The following is a 5,404-nucleotide window of genomic DNA, read 5'->3' on the forward strand; positions in this document are numbered from 1 at the left end:
TTTTGATGCCTTCGTCGCGCTTAGGCAGACCATATTGCCTATTTATATTGACGTTTATAATGTACGTATATATGCATACTGATATGTATATCCCCAAAAAAGTACATCGAATCCATGTGGAATGTAAGACATGTGGCACCGTCGTGTTGAAACCACATGTCGTCCACATCCATATCTTGCAATTTAGGCACGAAACACTGGATTATCATGTCGCGATAGCAAGCACCATTAACTGTTATTGCCTGACCAGTCGCATTTTCGAAGAAGAATGGTCCGATGATGCCTCCAGCCCAAAATCCACACCAAACAGTGACCCGTTATGGATACATTTGTTTCTCAACAATCACTTGTGGATTTTCTGAACCCCAAATGCGACAATTTTGTCGATTAACCAAGCCATCAATTTTGTACGAAAATTGCGAACTGTAACTGCCAAACTTTCATTATATTTAAAATATTGCTGAACAATGAAAACGCGTTGTTCTTTCGTGTAGCACTCCATTTAAAAAACCCTGAACTGTCAGCTGTCACGCTGTCTTCTTTTTCGTTGGCAACACTTTACCGCACAAATGGCGCAAAATTAAAATCTTGCGTGAATTTTGGGACACCCTTTAGATATACATACATACAAACGTACATACATACATACATACATACATACGTACATACATATATAGGTTAATATGTTTATTATGTTAAGGTGTATATATATAACAATAAATAAATAAATAGAGATGAGAGAGAGAGAGAGAGAGCATAATAAATCCCACCTCCTTCTCTCTCTCTCTCTCTCTCTCTCTCTCTCTCTCTCTCTCTCTCTCTCTCTCTCTCTCTCTCTCTCTCTCTTTCTCCCTTCGTTCGGTTCGTTCGGTTTTTGTTTCAGTGTAAGTTTCATGCGGATTCGCTTTTCTTTTCTCAACGCTATCGTGCAAATCGAATACACATTTGAAAGGTTATGTTTCACTGTTTATGTTATATTGTGTTTGGTTTGGCTAACACCAGTATTGTGTGTGCTGCGCAGCTGTGAACATGGAAATAAATAACATGCATTATCGTCACATTTTGTTCTATTATTTTAAAAAAGGCAAACGAGATGCGGATGCTCATAAAAAGATATGCCACGTGTATGGAGATAATGCCTTAACAGAACGCGTATACCAAGAGTAATATGCCAATTTCTGTTCTGGACATTTCGACGTCAATAATGCACCCCGCTCCGGTCGCCCGACCGAGATTAATTCAAGTGACATTAAGGCTATAGTCGAAGTAAATCCATCCCAATCGGTATGAGGGATTGCTACGACATTGAATATATCCCATGCAAACGTAGAAAAGCATTTGCGCCAGCTGGGCACGTTTCTCGAGTTAATGCTTTTTTTTTGGTGACGCAGGGGAAATCCATCATGGATACCTCCGACCCTTTGGGAGGGGTCGGGGGTTATGTAAGACTCTTACTGATTAAAACCCCTGCGGGATGTCTACCATTCGGACCGTGGTGAGAAGAGTCAGGGGAATTCCTCCCGTATTCCTTCCCCGACATCCCGGCCACAGAGTTCTCCGGGAGCCCCTCGCCTCGAGTACCGCACCCTATCCCACTGAGGGAGTCCAGGGCGCGGTCCCCCCACCGATTTCCCGGCCGGGTTGGTCTTCTGGTTTTAACTTGGGGGAGGGGACATCCATCCTCCCTCCGCACCCCTATTATTACTCCCCCTCTAAGGAGGGGGGGGCGGAGGAGTGGAATCCAGCCCCAACCAGGCTTCCATTCCCCCTTCGCCTATCCTATCCGACGCCTAAGGGGGAGGCGGGTGGATATCACACACCCGTCACCCCCTCATCCCGCACGTCCGAAGACGAGCCCAAGGCGGCCGAGGAGGTAGCTTCCGGCGAGCCGGTGGTCTATCCTCCTCCTACACCACGCTCCTTGCTCCATGCTTCGCATTTGGCCAGAGTATGGTGCACGGTGTCGTCCCGCTCCGGGTAATGGCGGCACCCGGTGGTAGATTCTTTCTTGATCCGGTGCAGCTTCGGTGCCCGAAGCTTCCGTGCCCCGTCAGCACCTGCACCAGATGATATGTCAGTCCGCGCCCCCTCCTGCCCTGCATTTCCGCAAAGCAGGGGCGGACAGCCTCCGTCGTCAGTTGCCCAAACTCCCGTGGGGCGGACATCGCATCCGCCCACCTTTCGAGAGTTTGAGCGACCGCCTGGGATTTTAGGGTCGCCAAATCCCTGGCCGATAATCCCTCCCCCCTCTCGTGGAGTTCCTGTATTCTCCAATAGAGAATACTGCGCTCCTCTGCGAGGATACAGGGGGGAAGGTATTTTGGGGGTCCCGGGCAAGGGCCCTCCATTACCCCCCATCAGTGAGAAACCGATGAGGGGTACCTGCCTAGCCAGCCCCTGAGAAGGCCGGCCTTCCCGCCCCGGGGGGTTTCTCCGCGACGATAACACAGCCGCCACGGTTCTCCTCCCGGATTGAGGCTATCCCTATCCTACATGCGGTAGGGAGGTGTTTGCCTTAATCGAGGTCAGCCCACCTCCCACCGCTCCATTTGAGGCCGCATACCATTAACCGCGGTGGGTGTCCCGGCAGAAAGTCACACCTGGCTTCGACTATCAGGCACATCCCACCGCGACAGGCTGCGTGCCCGTCTGCCCCCGGGTGTCCCAGAAGGGAGCCTTTCATGCCTGCGACTGCCAGGCTCATCCCGGGGGCTCGGGGTGGGGGGGTGTGGGGGAAGCATACTCACTGCTCCATTCTTCCCACCCCGCCTCCTAGAAGAAGGTGCATGTTGCTTCCACTTCCGCCGCCGCGTCCTCTTGGGTCTCCATCGCGATCGATGGAGGTTCCGGATCAGGGGGAGCAGCCGGTGCTGCCCCCTTTTCTGGCCCTGCCGCTAGTGGTACAGGTGGTGGTACCTTTGTTATTGGAGGTGGTGGAGGAGGGGGCATTTCCTTTCCTCTATCTCCTACTTCCTCTCTATTTCCTTTTCCAGTCTTCGCGCCGGAGGGAAGAGGCTGCTCGCTTTCCACGCGAGCAGCCCCCTCCCTCTTACGTGAGGCTCGGGAACCTGGCTTACGTCGTTGTCGCCGTCTTTGCCGTGGTTTTCTGCCGTTGGCAGCCCAGGGGACTGCCGTACAAGTCCTGCCGCCCATACGGTGGGCAGGGTTCTTACCTAGTGAGTCGCACAGGGGACACCTCGGATATGCAGTACACCCCCGTGCGACATGATTGTCCCCTCCGCACCTGAAACATCGGCCACCCCGGCTGTGTTCTGCCTGGCAGTCCATAACCAGGTGACCGAAGCCCAGGCAACAGAAACATTGGAGGGGCCTTTCTCCTAAAAGGCGGACAGCAGCCCTCGTCCAGCCTATTTGCAGCCCCCGAGCTGCCGTCAAACTATGCGCTACTTTCACGGGGCAGTGAATCCAAATCGCGCTAAGTCCACCGGAGGACTGCCGAACCTCACCGGTCTGGATGTCCTCCGAAGGACATTTGGCTACTGAGCATATTGCTTGCCTAACCGCTCCTTTAGTTACGGTGTCGTCCAGGCCGATGATTCGGACCTCGGTCTTCTTAGTCGATTTGGCAATGACAGCGTCCCCAGCAAGAGTGTCTTCGAGATCACGGACGAAGCGATCGGCCTTACTGCCAACGCCCGTGATCTCGAGAATAATCTCGCCGTTGCGGGCTCTCTTATATTTAAAGTCCCCGGAGGCTAGGCCGTGCTCCCCGAAATTTACCTTCATCTTGGCTATTGTCAAGACTTCAGCTAAGGTCTTCTCCGGCAACGCGGTGATCGTAACCACCGGGTTGCGCGGTGGAGGCCTCAGCTTCACCTTTTGAGCAGGAGGAGGTCCCACTGATGGGACCCCCTTCTGCCCAATCTTCTCTGGAAAGGCCGTCTTGGTCGCGTTCACGTAGGTTTTCGGGGTCGCGGATTTTTTCGCGGGTCCCGCAGTTTTTGCGGGTTTCGCGGTCGCGGTTCCCGTGCCAGCGATCGCGGCCGCTCCCCCCCCTCGACGGCGGTTGTGGCTTATTGGGTCCCGCGTTGGACCCTCCCCCCTTACTCCTGCCTTTCTTTTTGCGACTGGACACGGTTGTCCAGTCACTTCCTACTCCTGCAGGCTGTTCGGCCTGCTGGAGGTTCGGAGAGTTGAGCCCTGAACCCGCCCTCACACAACGTCCCTCCAGTATCCGCCCAAGGCGGGTGACCTTCGCCTTTAGACCACGGATTTGTACCTCCATGGCCGAAAGGCGGACATCGGCTCTCCTCTCCGCCGCCATGAACATGAGATTGGAGAGGGCGTATTCGATGTCTGAAAGACTTCGAGCCGTATCCTCCCCAATCCGTTCTAAGGCGACTCCCTCGTAAAAGTCATCAGCCCCACGCCCGACCCGTTTACCCGGTTTCGCGCGAAGAGACCGTAGATATTCCACGGCCTCTCTCCCGGGTGCCGCGAGTTGTTCAGCGGTGTGGGGGTCCCTCACCAGCGGGATCCCGCATTGTTGCCGTATTCCCTTTCCCATAGGGTTGTGGTGCGACCCCTCACCGCATCTACGATTTATACCCTCATCATCCGAAAGGTCATCCGGAAGAGGGGGATACAAATCCCTCCCCCTTAGAGGCCGAGTGGTGGCCGGTGCCTTCACTCGTCTTCTTTCTCTCGTATGCGCTGGGAGGACGGGCAACGAGTCGCGATGACTCGGTCCCGGCCTCCCACCGGATACGTCCCTGCGGGCGGTAGTCACTTCGGACGACGTGCCCGCCTGGCACACGTCGCCTAGCTCGTCACATGCTGACGACGAGGAGGGGCCAGGACTGTTCGCCCTCGCTCGCCGTTTTCCGGGTCCGAAGTCCGGAAGGGTTTCTCTCTCCTTGGACATTACTACCATATTTTGTAGGAGTTTTACGTGCCCCTACAAACACGGGTTTGATTTCGAGGTTTTCCTTCTCCTAGACCGGTTGCTTTCACCAGGCTAACGAGCCCGCTCTGCCCGCGCTGTAGGGACCATTGGGCCACACAAATGCGACCCTCCAGTCCCTAGGTAAAACCTGGAGGCAGCTGCCCATCCAGGAGTATTATGGACGCTCTTAGTCTAGTCCCTCCGCACAGAACACTCCGGCATGGTAGGACCTGCCAGGGGCCGAAACCCCCGCCGGCAGAGTTCTATACTTCATCAGGACACGCTAGCTTCCCCACCACAATAAGGTGGCGTCCACGGAGGGGTTAATGTTTGAGTGCCGCATCAATTAACCGAGGCTAACTTGATCACACGCATATCCATCTGCGATTCGCTACGGAAACGTCAAGAAAACGACCCATTTTTTAAACGAATGGTGACCGGTGACGAAAAATGGGTCATCTCCGATAATGTCACGCGTAATAGATCATGGGGACACAG

Source organism: Harpegnathos saltator, unplaced genomic scaffold (genome assembly GCF_003227715.2).
Source record: "Harpegnathos saltator strain DR-91 unplaced genomic scaffold, Hsal_v8.6 scaffold846, whole genome shotgun sequence".
In the NCBI taxonomy this organism is placed as follows: Eukaryota; Metazoa; Arthropoda; class Insecta; order Hymenoptera; family Formicidae; genus Harpegnathos; species Harpegnathos saltator.